This window comes from Nilaparvata lugens, chromosome 9 (assembly GCF_014356525.2).
Source record: "Nilaparvata lugens isolate BPH chromosome 9, ASM1435652v1, whole genome shotgun sequence".
In the NCBI taxonomy this organism is placed as follows: Eukaryota; Metazoa; Arthropoda; class Insecta; order Hemiptera; family Delphacidae; genus Nilaparvata; species Nilaparvata lugens.
In genome coordinates this window covers 42,657,212-42,671,599 of record NC_052512.1, presented here as the reverse complement: position 1 = coordinate 42,671,599, position 14,388 = coordinate 42,657,212, and the positions used below count along the sequence as shown (strand labels likewise).

Below are 14,388 nucleotides of genomic sequence, written 5' to 3'. Positions count from 1 at the left end.
TTTGCTCGTTATTTTTATTTATTGATAAACAGAAGACAATTCTCTAAAATGATCGTGTTTATATTATTTTCATAGTTGGCTATAAATGTAATCTTATGAATTTCGGGGATGCGATATTTTGATTTTTCACATACTCACTCGCTCACCCACTTTTTTACCATCCACAGCTGTTTCAGCCAAGGATGAATTATCCTTTTAATGTCGTTCAGCGAGCTTTCCCAGGGATTAGACCTAAAGTGGGAGAGAAATTACTTCTAACACGGCTCTTTCTCGAAGACGGAGAGGTCCGATGCTCTATCCTCCACTAATCTCTTCCACTACCTAGCAGCATTCTCCTTCTTTTGTGTCTGTGTGAGAGAGCTTTCCAACGCGACGCTCCAACACTCCCCTTCCAGCTATTGCTGGCAATGTTCCAAGTCATATACTGGTCAGCAGGTATAATATTGTTTTCATCACAAGAGCATGAAGCAAAATGACACAGCGCATCCACTTGTGCGCAGGATGTCTGTCTGTGTCTACGCTACAAACTGTGGAGGGAGAAATGAGTTTTTCCTCTTCATGTTAAAAGTAATATATCTCAGACATCAGTGCAATCGAATCTTTATATCATAAACCTAACTTACTATGTTCAAAATTTCGTGAAAATCGTTAGAGCCGTTTTCGAGATCCGTTGAACCTAAATAACAAGATATAAATAGCCATATATAAGAATAAAGGAATTGCTCACTCAATATAATTGGTTTACACACGTAGAGGATATAGGAAATCCACGAATGACGCATCATCACGTCTCAACTACTCAACTGATTAACTTGAAATTTTACATATAGATTTTTAATTCAAGGAGGATGGTTATGGGCCTATTTCAAAATCATGAAGATTCCAGTTGATCGAGTTTTCAGTTTGTCAAGTATTCAGTTGGACCCTTGTGAAACACGAGTTACCTGCTTCGTATAAACTAAATGTAAAGCTGCGTACACATATTCGTGCTTCCAACTCGCACCGAGCACGCTCCTCCCTCGTACCGCCCTAGTACCACCATCGAACCACAGTCGCACCGCCCACGCACCCATCATGAACGTTACGGAAGATGTTAGATCTTCTCGCGTTCCCCGGTCGAACCACTGTTGCTCGCCGGTCGATCATCAATCGCTCTGCTGGAGTGACGTTCGGTTGCGGAGCAGAGCGACAGTCTGTACGCACCTTAAGAATTCAAATCTACTTGAATTTTATTTTCTATTAACTTGAATGATATTTATAATATTAATTTCAAAAAATCTGGTGTGGTGCACCCACACAACTTTCCTTGCCGTTATGAAAATTGATCAACTGACGCTAGTGTTTTCGCGCATCTCAAGTCAACTTATCTAAGATCTGAGCTAGCTGGTGACAGGACAATAGCGCTGCAGACACACGATGTCTGCTATCTCTTCATAGTGAATAATCTAATAGAATCAACAGTTGCCAACAGTTTGCAATTGAATAATCTTATTTTCTCTAATTTCGAGCTTATTTTCAATTTGAGGTGAAAATGCTACTGAACATTAATCTTTTCCACTTGAAATTTTTTGTTTGAATTGTATCCCAGGCCTGATAATTAGGAGTCTAAAATCAAACTTTGCATAGATGGTGCAGTGCTCCTGAAATTTTTACCGATATTAGACTTGTGGCAGTTGATAGAGCTTATCAATGAATATTCTAGGTATGAATTTGATCAAAATCGTTGGAGCCGTTTTCGAGAAAATCGCGAAAAACCCAGTTTTTGACAACATTTTTGCCATTTTAGCCGCCATCTTGAATTGCATTTGATCGAAATTGTTCGTGTCGGATCCTTATAGTGTAAGAACCTTGAGTTCCAAATTTCAAGTCATTCCGCTGATTGGGAGATGAGATATCGTGTACACAGACACACATACACTCATACACACACACACACACACACACACACACACACACACATACAGACCAATACCCAAAAACCACTTTTTTGGACACAGAGAACCTTGAAACGTATAGAAATTGGAGTACCTCAATTTTTTTCGGAAAGCAATACTTTCCTTACCTATGGTAATAGGGCAAGGAAAGTAAAAAAGGGTGCTATGATATTAATTTTATTGTATAAAACAAGGCAATTTGTAATAGCTATAGATATTATTGTAATGCATGTACATAAATTGACGGAGGTTTGGACATATAAATGTCCATTCTTCGGAAAGAATATTCAAAATATTTTCCTTCCTTCTCTACCGAAACAGATGAAGATGAAGGAGGTGGCGGAGGAGGAGGAGATGAGGGAAAAGGAGGAGAAGGAGAATGAAGGAGCAGGGATCATAGAATGAGATTTTCAGAAAAGAGAACATTTTCTAAGCCTATTCTATCACATCTGGTTACAACATTAACAAGCAAAACATGGGAAACTACTCCTAAAAACATAGGCTTTCTTCTCTGCCACGAAATCCGTTTTATATTATAATCTCTGGCAAGATCGTCCAATTCTCTCCCGTTGTCACTCTCACACTCTATCTCTCTTTCTCTGTTTCCGTCTCTCCGTTTATCACACTCTCTCTCACTCTCTCTAACCATTTCCTTTTCTCCATCTCTCTCTCTCTCACACATTTGATAGATACTTAGTGGGGAGGATAAGTTATTTTGAATATTGTTTCCAAAGAATGGACATTGATATGTCCAAAGCTCCGCCAATTTATGTACATGCATAAAAATATAATTATCTATAGTTTGTTATTACAAATTGCTTTTTTCATATCATATACAGTTCAATAATTGTTTTCTTAGTCTATATTATGTAAATTCATCTATATTTGCTGTATTGTAAGCTATTGTATATAAGTGTATAAGCCAGTATATATTGTAATCTACATAAATAAAGTACTCAATCAATCATTCAATCAATCACTCCCTCTCAGTCACTCACTCCTGTTCTGTTAAACAAATTAATTTAGTAACTCAATCTGAATCACCCTCTCTCTTCCAGTACTCCTTTCTCTCTCTCAATCTCACTCTCTCTCTCTTCATCACTCTCTCTCGATCTCTATCACTATCTCTCTGTGACTCTCTTCCTCACCATCCTCACACTCTATCTCTCTGACTCTCCATTCCTCTCACAGAATCTCTCTCTCTCCCTCTCAATAACTCACTCATCCCCTCTCTATCACTTTCGCACCCTCACACTCTCTTCCCCACACTCTATCTCTCTTACTCTCCATTTCTCTCTCAGTCTCTATCTCTCCCTCTCAATAACTCACTCATCCCCTATCTATCACTTTCTCACTCTCACACACTCACTCCCTATCATTCTCTCGCTGTCTCTTCATCACTATTAGCCTGTCTCTCTCTTTCTGACACTGTCACTCGCTCACTCTCTCACTCTCTCTCACAATGCGGCAAAGAGTATTAAAGGATTAAAAAGCCCCTGATGTTCATAAATCCTTCATATGTATTCCGACTGTTTCGCATTTATTCCTTTTTTCAGCTTCTGACAAGCAATTCCCCATTCAACAAACGTTCCATATTCTGTTTCTTTCTACTGTAGTGATGTCCACGTTATAATGGCAGTATCTGATCAACATTGGTGTTGCTATCCTTGTCTATCATTCAACAAAGCAGATATCGCTATCATTTCCTACCTCTGCACTGTTGCCAGAGTTTGGAAGTTTCGTATCAAATTGATGAGTTATGTATCAAGATCAGATGATACTGTATCATATTGTGTTGATACTGTATCATGTGTGGTGATCTTTGTATCATCTTCCTATAGTGAGGTCCACGTTATAATGGCAGTATTTAATTAACATTGGTGTTGCTATCCTTGTCTATCATTGCACAAGACACATAGCGCTATCTCTTTCTTGCTTTGCTCTGTTGTCAGATTGGTTTTCAACAATGTAGAAATATAATTAAATAACAAAATATTTCAACTTGATTATGGAGATTCATCATTGAAGAAGAAGAAGAAGGAGGATAAGAAGAATAAGAAGAAGAAGAAGAAGAAGAAGAAGAGAAGAAGGAGAAGAAGAAGAAGATGAAGAAGAAGAAGAAGAAGAAGAAGAAGAAGAAGAAGAAGAGGAAGAAGAAGAAGAAGAAGAAGAAGAAGAAGAAGAAGAAGAAGAAGAAGAAGAAGTAGAAGAAGAAAAAGAAGAAGAAGAAGAGAAAGGAGAAGGAGGAGGAGGAGGAGAAGAAGAAGGAGAAAAGGAAGAAGAAGGAGAAGAAGAAGAAGAAGAAGAAGAAGAAGAAGAAGAAGAAGAAGAAGAAGAAGAAGAGAAAGGAGAAGAAGGAGGAGAAGAAGAAGAAGAAGAGGGAGAAGAAGAAGAAAAATTAGAAATAGAGATCATTGGAGAATATGATTTCTTGCTTGATAGAATATAATATTTGATTATTTTGAACGAGAATGAACAGTTAATATGACATCAATAAACCTGTATCAGCTACCGTCTATAGAAAGCATTGACAAGACAGAGGATCGGCAACGTTGTTCTCCTATCTTTCTCCACTGCCTTTATAACGTGGACTCCACTATATAGAAGGCGGTGGAAACAAGTCACAGTTCCCTCTAATTGGCTCTGCACGTGCATCTCTATTATAGAAATAAATAAATATGACCTACTTTGTATCATCTTCAGATAGTGATATTTACGTTATAATAGCAGTATTTGATCAACACTGGTGTTGCTATGCTTGTCTATCATCCAACAAAAACGATAGCGTTATCCTTCCCTAAAGTGAGGTCCACGTTATAATGGCAATATTTGATCAACATTGGTGTTGCTATCCTTGTCTATCATTCCACAAAGGAGATAGCGCTATCCTTCTCAAAATGCTTATTATAGATAAATATATATAAATGACGTCCTTGTCGTTTATTTATCTTAGAGAGCAGTTGACTAATGACTACAGTTATAACAACTCAGTTCCACGTTATAATAGCAGTGGATAAAGATAGGAGAACAACGTTGCCGATTCTCTGTCTTGTCAATGCCTTCTATAGACGGTAACTGATACAGGTTTATTGGTGTAATATTGACTCGTTCAAAATAATAAATATGTGATATCAACTTGTTCAAAACAATCAATTTTTTTTTATTAATCAATAAATTATATTTCTCAAGAATTCCATAACTAGTAGTTCTGTGAACAGTAGACCTCACGCTGTGTTCTCATCCACAAGTACCTGATTGAAACTATAGACCTTATGGAAATACAGCAATAGACTGGCTTCTCCACACATCTGTGTAATCACTTGTCAACTGATTTATGATGAATAATTCTATAGTCTGATTCTTACTCTAATATTGGCGTATGAAGGAGGCTCCTTTTTCCTTTTATATTATCCTTGAAATGCAAAATTTCCAAAAACCTTGTATATACGTCGACGCGCAATTAAAAAAGGAACATACCTGTCAAATTTCATGAAAATCTATTACCGCGCATCGCCGTAAATTCGCAACATATAAACATTTAAACGTTTTAACATTAAGAGAAATGCCAAACCGTCGAATTTCAAGATTCAAGATTCTTTATTGCCAGAACAACTTCACATTGTATGAGCACGTCAAAAAATTATAACAATAATATAACACTTGTGAAATAAAAGATAAATTATGATATAAAATTAAGCATATGATAAAAGAAATCGTATAATATATGAAGATATTACAATAACAATTTGTCTTATTATTTTGTCTTAGTCTTGGGAACAAAGTTGAATCTTAGACCTCACTAAGTAAAGTTGAAATATTTTGAATTATCAATTCTACATTGTAAAAAGTCGATCTGGCAACAGAGCATTGCAAGAAAGAGATAGCAACACCAATGTTGATAAAATACTACCATTATAACGTGGACCTCACAATAGGGAAAGATAGCGCTATCTGTTCTGTTGATTGATAGACAAGGATAGCAAACCCATTGCTAATCAAACACTGTCATTATAACGTGGATATCACTATAGAAAAGGATAGCGCTATCTGTTTTGTTTAATGATAGACAAGGATAGCAACACCATTGCTGATCAAACACTGCCATTATAACGTGGACCTCATATTGGAAGATGATACAGTTCCAACACAATTTGATACAGTATCATCTGAGCTTAATATACTACACCATAATTTGATACTAAACTTCAAACTTTAGCAACAGTGCAGAGGTAAGAAAGGATAGCGCTATCTGCTTTGTGGATTGATAGACAAGGATAGCAAAACCAATGTTCATAAAATACTGCCATTATAACGTGGACCTCATATTGGAAGATGATACAGTATCAACACAATATGATACAGTACCATCTGAGCTTGATACACAACACCATAATTTGATACAAAACTTCCAAACTTTAGCAACAGTGCAGAGGTAGGAAAGGATAGCGCTATCTGCTTTGAAGAATGATAGACAAGGATAGCAACACCAATGTTGATAAAATACTGCCATTATAACGTGGACCTCATATTGGAAGATGATACAGTATCAACACAATATGATACAGTACCATCTGAGCTTGATACACAACACCATAATTTGATACAAAACTTCCAAACTTTAGCAACAGTGCAGAGGTAGGAAAGGATAGCGCTATCTGCTTTGAAGAATGATAGACAAGGATAGCAACACCAATGTTGATAAAATACTGCCATTATAACGTGGACCTCATATTGGAAGATGATACAGTATCAACACAATATGAAACAGTACCATCTGAGCTTGATACACAACACCATAATTTGATACAAAACTTCCAGACTTTAGCAACAGTGCAGAGGTAGGAAAGGATAGCGCTATCTGCTTTGTGGAATGATAGACAAGGATAGCAACACCAATGTTGATAAAATACTGCCATTATAACGTGGACTTCATATTGGAAGATGATACAGTATCAACACAATATGATACAGTAACATCTGAGCTTGATAAACTACACCATAATTTGATAATAAACTTCTAACTTTGCAACAGTCAGAGATGGGAAAGGATAGTGCAATCTGCTTTGTGGAATGATAGACAAAGATAGCAACACCAATGTTGATCAAATACTGCCATTATAACGTGGACCTCATATTGGGAGATGGAACAGTATCAAAACAATATGATACAGTACCATCTGAGCTTGATACACAACACCATAATTCGATACAAAACTTCCAAATTTTGACAACAGTGCAGAGCTAGAGAAGGATAGTGCTTTATGGTTAAAGGCTATAGTAAAGGATAGCAAAGCAGGACATATTTATTTATTTCTATATCGAGTTCCACATGTAGAATCAATTAGTTGAGACTGTATCTTGTCTCCTCTGCCTTCTATATAGTGAGTTCCAGAATATAAGGAATACATATATGAATAAATAGGTATATGTATCGTGGAAATTGAACGTGATGTCGTATATTCTAGCGTCACATAATTTTCCAACAACATATTTTAATGATGTAGCAAACGAAATACAACGACATCTCTTATAATAAGACAAATTTTGTCAGCTCAGGACTTTGATGTATTTAAACGTTTCGTATTCTAATTAATTATGAATTTTAGTCTAACTTTGCATTATAGAGAATTATTTGTCTTCAAGATACTGAAGCAGGTACACTCGCTGACAACTGACAACGATAATTGAAGTGTATTTTCCACTGTCTTCTTCTCTTTTCTCCTTTTCTACTTATTTTTCTTCTCCTCCTCCTTCTTCTTCTTCTTCTTCTTCTTCTTCTTCTTCTTCTTCTTCTTCTTCTTCTTCTTCTTCTCCTTCTCCTCTTGTCTTCTACTGTCACCTGTCTCCTCCGTCTCCTCCGTCTTCTTCTCTTCTTCTTCTTCTTCTTCTTCTTCTTCCCTCTTTTCTCGACTGTCACCTGTCTGTCTCCTCCGTCTTCTGTCTTCCCGTTCCTCCTCCCGTCTTCTTTCTTCTTCTTCTTCTTCTTCTTTGGCATGTAGAATTCCAAAAAAAAAACATTTCCGTCACACTGCACACAAAGCAGCTGTTTCTCAGTCCCTACGTAGATCTGAAAGACATTGTTTGCAGACGACTCTTGTCTGACCTCAGAAAAGGGTTTCTTTTCCGGTCTAGGCCAGAAAGTGGTCTCTTCCCAGCCGGTCATGGAAGTCTAGTTGATAAGTCATCCCCTAGATCGGGTGAGTGTCCACTTTCTTCATCAGCTGGAGTCGCCATGATTTCAGTTCGAGTTTCAAATCAAACTAATTCAGCATTCGCTTCGCAACCAGTTTTATTCAATTATTTATTGTTGATTAGCGCACTACAAATTTTCAAAAATGCTTGAAGATGACGACGCCCGTGATATTCCAAGTGAAATTTCAAAAGAATCTGAAATCCTGATTGCAAATCTTCTACCACTAAAATCAAGAGATAGGTACGATAACTTAACGAGTATTCTTTATCTTGTATTCTTCATTTATTTTGTCAGCAATACCTGTAGAGTGGCAAAAAATATCGTTCGCACCACGGGCAAAAAGTTTTTCCGGCTCTCAATCTTTTCTAGTCCTCGGCCTATGGCCTCGGACTTGAAAACCGATTTCGAGCCGGAAAAATCTCATTTTCTGCTCGAGGTGCGAAATATACTATTTCGCCCCACTGAGATGTATTGAGCTGGTTTTCGTGCGTCATATGGAGGCCGAAAATGATTTTATTTGGATGAATGAAATACAGATGAGATATATATTATAAACTATTCAAATTCGATTTTCAGAGTAGGATAGAACTCCTAACCTAAACTTCCGAAGTCAACGACAACAAGCATTGTTAACGTTGACATCAAGATTGGCCAAATTCCAAGTGTGCTAAAACAGCTGATCAAAAAACTTTTCATTATTTGTGTTCATTATTCAAGATTCAAAACATTTATAATAATATCATCTTATTGTTATTTGAAAAAATAAAAAGTATATAAACTCGACCTCTTACATAATTGAACATAATCTTTTAGGTTATTTAGACAAATCAGAATAAAAAATAAAAATAGTTGGACAAATTCCTGATATTCAGATTACCTCAGGTTTGCTAGAGCTATGACCTTCCTGTTTTGCTTTCGGAAGTGCCTAATAAACAATTATTCTCATATTTATATTGTTTATTTTCGTGTGTGACGAAAAATAACGTTCTTAACATGGGCAAAAATGTTTTTCCGGCTCTCAATCTTTTCTAGTACTCGGCCTACGGCCTCGGACTTGAAAACCGATTTTGAGCCGGAAAAGTCTCATTTTCGGCCCTAGGTGCGAAATATACTATTACACACGTCGACGCGAATTAAAAAAGGAACCAACAAGTCAAATTTCATGAAAATCTATTGCCGCGTTTCGCCGTAGATGCGCAACATATAAACATAATTGTTGACCTACATGTGTGAATTGGATGAATCAATAAATAAATGAACAAAATGGAGATGCAAAACAGTCAACTTGAATCATAGACCTCACTTCGCTCGGTCTGCCGTTCCAGCTGTTCATCGCAATGAAGAGTTTCGTGTTGGAATAGTTTTTAAAGTCCTTGAAGAAGAGTGGAATAGAGGAGAGACCGTGACACGAATTTCGGTGGAATGAGTGAAAATAATTATGACAATAATTGAAGAGTGTTTCTCTCTTCTTGTTCTTATTTTCTTCTCTCTGGTTGGGCGCTGAATGTGGAGAGAGTCGGCTCATCTCAAGTGCTGGCTGTTATTTTGCAAAATAATGAGATTCCGCCAACCTCTTCAGATGAGCCGGTGTTTATTCTACCCCGCTCCTCATTCTATTATTTCTTCTTCTTCTTCTTCTTCTTCTTCTTCTTCCCCCTCAACTCCTTCTCCTCCGTCTCCTTCATCATTCATTTATCCTTCTTCACCATCATATTCTTCTTCTTCTCCTTCTTCTTCTTCTTCATCTTCCTCTTCTTCTTCTTCTTCTTAATCTTCCTCTTCTTCCTCTTCTTTGCCAATCAAACACTGCCATTATAACGTGGACCTCTGAACTGTATACTTTGTGGAGCTCGATTTTTATTCATATAGATAACATTGTTAGAAGATGATCTGGCAACAGAGCAAATCAAGAAAGAGATAGCACTATCCGCTTTGTTGAATGATAGACAAGGATAGCAATACTATTGCTAATCAAACACTGCCATTATAACGTGGACCTCTGAACTTTATATTTTGTGCAATGTTTTACATCTTTATTTCTGTGGACGGTATTTGATTGGATGAGAAGCGTCGATACTAATAGTTCTGTGAACAGTAGACCTCACGCAGTATTCTCATCCACAAGTACCTGATTGAAACTATAGACCTTATGGAAATACAGCAATAGACTGGCTTCTCCACACATCTGTGTAATCACTTGTCAGCTGATTTATGATGAAATTCTATAGTCTATTTTTGTCTACTCATATTGCGTATGAAGGGGCTCTTTTTCCTTTATATTATCCTTGAAATACAAAATTTCCAAAAACCTTGTATATACGTCGACGCCCAATTGAGAAAGGAACATACCTGTCAAATTTCATGGAAATCTATCACCGCGTTTCGCCGTAAATGTGAAATGTTTTACATCTTTATTTCTGTGAACGGTATTTGTTTGGATGAGAAACATCGATATTATTTCTTATAAATGCTGCCATTCTAATTGAAATGAATTCAACTGTAAACCAAAGATTTTATTTCAAAACAAGCTTTTCTCTTCATAAAGTTAATTGAACTGTAAACCAGATAAGTTGTTATTCCTATTTTTAAGTTTATGTTTTCTTGGCGTTGTAATTGATCCGGGAATCAGTCGTGCTATTCTCTCACTCTATCTCACTCTCTCTCCCTCTCTCACCCTGTCTCAAATCCCTCCCGATCTATCCGAAAAGTCTCTTATTCCTTTCTATATCATCGTTTAACTCTCCTTCACAGTGTCACTCTCTCTCTTACAACTTCTCTAAATCTCTTCTACTCTCTCTCTCTCTCACAACTTCTCTAAATCTCTTCCAATCTCTCTCTCTCTTCTCACACTCTCTCAACCACTCTCTTCATCACCCTCCTTCTATCTCTCTCTCTCTTTTTTGGTAGAGAGTTAGTGGGGAGGATATGTTTTATATTCTTTCCGAAGAATGGACATTGATATGTCCAAAGCTCCGCCAATTTATGTACATGCATTACAATATAATTATTATCTATAGTTATTATATTACAAATTGCTTTTTCATATCATATACAGTTCAATAATTATTTTCTTAGTCTATATTATGTAAATTCATCTATAATTTTGCTTTATTGTAAGCTATTGTATATAAGTGTATAAGCCATTATATATTTTATTCTACATAAATAAAGTACTCAATCAATCAATCTCTCTCTTACCCTCTCCTTTTTTCTCTCAGTCTCTCTTACTCTCTCTCTTTCGCCATGACTCCCTCTCAGTCACTCTCTTCCACTCTCTCTCAAACATTTCTCTCTCTCTTACTCGAATCTCTCATTCTCACAAACGTCTCTCACACTCGTCCTCTATCACCCTTCAACTATCCTTTTCTTTCTCACTCTCTATTACAACTTCTCTGAATCTTTTTCTCTCTTTCTTTCCGCACTCTCACAACCACTCACTCTCTCTCTCACACTCTCCCTCCTCCTTCTTCTCATTTCCTCTCTCTCCCACTTCTCTCCTTCCTCCTTCTTCTCATTTCCTTCCTCTCTCACACCCTCTACCACACACATTCATCCCATCATCCTCTCTGCCTCATCCTCTCGCCCTCTCTCTCCCACCTCTTAATATTCTCCTCTTACACTCTCTTTCTCCTTTTTTCTTCCTCCATCTCACTCACACTCTCCTTATTCCTTCCTCCATTCCTCTCTCTCAATCTCTTCCCCTCTCACACACTATTCATCACTCTCTCCCACTCCTTCTTCCTCCTTCCTTCTTCCTCCACATCAGGGTTGTGTGGCAGAGAGGTTCAGGAGTCCGCCCTAATAAAGGCCAAATAATCAATCAATCAATCCCCCTCACTCACACACTCCCTCTTCCTTTCTCTCACACTCTCTCTTGCTCCCACTCACTCTCACATTCTCTCTCTCCTTTCACACACACTCTCCTCTTACACTTTCACACTCCTTCACACTCTCTCTCATTCACTCTCATCCTCTCTCCCCTTCTCTCACTCACACTCTCCTGCTTCAACTCTCACACTCTCTCTTTCTCCCACTGACTCTCACACTCTCTCTCCTCTTACACTCTCTCACTCCTTCTCACTCTCTCTCATTCACTCTCATTCTCTCTCTCCTTCTCTCACTCACACTCTCCCGCTTCCTCCCTCACACTCTTTGGTAGAGAGTTAGTGGGAAGGATATTTTTAATATTCTTTCCGAAGAATGGACATTGGTATGTCCAAAGCTCCGCCAATTTATGTACATGCATTACAATATAATTATCTATAGTTATTATATTACAAATTACTTTTTCATATCATATACAGTTCAATAATTATTTTCTTAGTCTATATTATGTGAATTCATCTATAATTTTGCTGTATTGTAAGCTATTGTATATAAGTGTATAAGCCAGTATATATTGTAATCTACATTAATAAAGTACTCAATCAATCAATCAATCAACACTCTCTCTTTCTCCCACTCAATCTCACACTCTCTTTCTTCTTACACTCTCTCACTCACCCTCTCTCCTTCTCTTACTCATACTCTCCCGCTTCCTCCCCCACTCACACTCTGTCACTCTTTCTTGCTCACTCACTCACTCTCTCTCTCTCATTCGATATAAATTATGTATATGCCAGTAATATTATTGTAACATATATAAATAAAGGAATCTAATCCAATCCAATTCAATCTCTCTCTCTTTTCACATCCTCTCTCTCTCAATCTCTCTCACTCTCTCTCTCTCTCTCTCTCTCTCATTTGATATAAATTATGTATATGCCAGTAATATTATTGTAACATATATAAATAAATAAATCTAATCTAATCCAATCCAATCTCTCTCTCTTTCCACATCCTCACTCTCTCTCTCTCATTTAAGGTAAATAATGTATATGTCAGTAATATTATTATAACATACATAAATAAAGAAATCTAATCTAGTCTCCCTCTATCAGTCTCTCTCTCTTTTCACATTCTCCCTCTCACACACTCTCACTCTCTCTCTATCACTCCTCAAATCTTTATCTCTCTCTCTCTTCAGCTCATTCTTGTTGTATTTGTCCCCAGGGACTGAGTCAAATGGAGCCAACTCAGATAAATTCAGCTGCACAAACAAAACTCGTTCCAGCGTTCACTGATCGCTCCATAATTACACTCTGCTTTAACAGCACTTTTTACTGATTTTTATTTCCCCGATCAAAAAACATCAAACAGCTAAATTACTACCTGATATTGACAGAGATATCTTCATGTAGTCGGGTCCACGTTATAATGGCAGTGGAGAAAGATAGGTAAACAACGTTGCCGATCCTCTGTCTTGTCAATGCCTTCTATAGACGGCAGCTGATACAGGTTTATTGATGTAATACCAACTGTTCATTCTCGTTTGAGTTAATCAATCATTTTCCATTAAGCAAGAAATCATAACATTCTTCAATAATTTCATAATGAATTTCCTTAATCAAGATGCTTTAACAGACTTTTAACTGATTTTTATTTCCCCGATCAAAAAACATCAAAGAGATAGATTACTACCTGATATTGATTGATTGATTGATTGAGTACTTTATTTATGTAGATTACAATATATACTGGCTTATACACTTATATACAATAGCTCACAATACAGCAGCATTATAGATGAATTTACATAATATAGACTAAGAAAATAATTATTGAACTGTATATGATATGAAAAAGCAATTTGTAATATAATAACTATAGATAATTATATTGTAATGCATGTACATAAATTGGCGGAGCTTTGGACATATCAATGTCCATTCTAAGGAAACAATTTTCAATATATCCTCCCCACTAATTGACAGAGATATCTCCATATAGTCATGTCCACGTTATAATGGCAGTGGAGAAAGATAGAGAACAACGTTGCCGATCCTCTGTCTTGTAAATGCCTTCTATAGACGGTAGCTGATACAGGTTTATTGATGTAATATCAACTGTTCATTCTCGTTCAAAATAATCAATTATATTTTATTGAGCAAGAAATTATAATATTCTTCAATAATTTCATAATGAATTTCCATAATCAAGATGCTTCAACAGCACTTTTCACTGATTTTTATTTCCCCGATCAGAAAACATCAAAGAGATAGATAACTACCTGATATTGATTGATTGATTGAGTACTTTATTTATGTAGATTACAATATACTGGCTTATGCACTTATATACAATAGCTTACAATACAGCAAAATTATAGATGAATTTACATAATATAGACTAAGAAAATAATTATTGAACTGTATATGATAT

General features: G+C 36.6%; 1 protein-coding gene across 1 annotated transcript in view; it reads right to left on the bottom strand.

Moving 5' to 3' along the window:
• The window catches only part of LOC111059596 (hemicentin-1), a 434,222-nt gene that overhangs the window by 220,479 nt on the left and 199,355 nt on the right, over nucleotides 1-14,388 (bottom strand). The window lies entirely within an intron of this gene.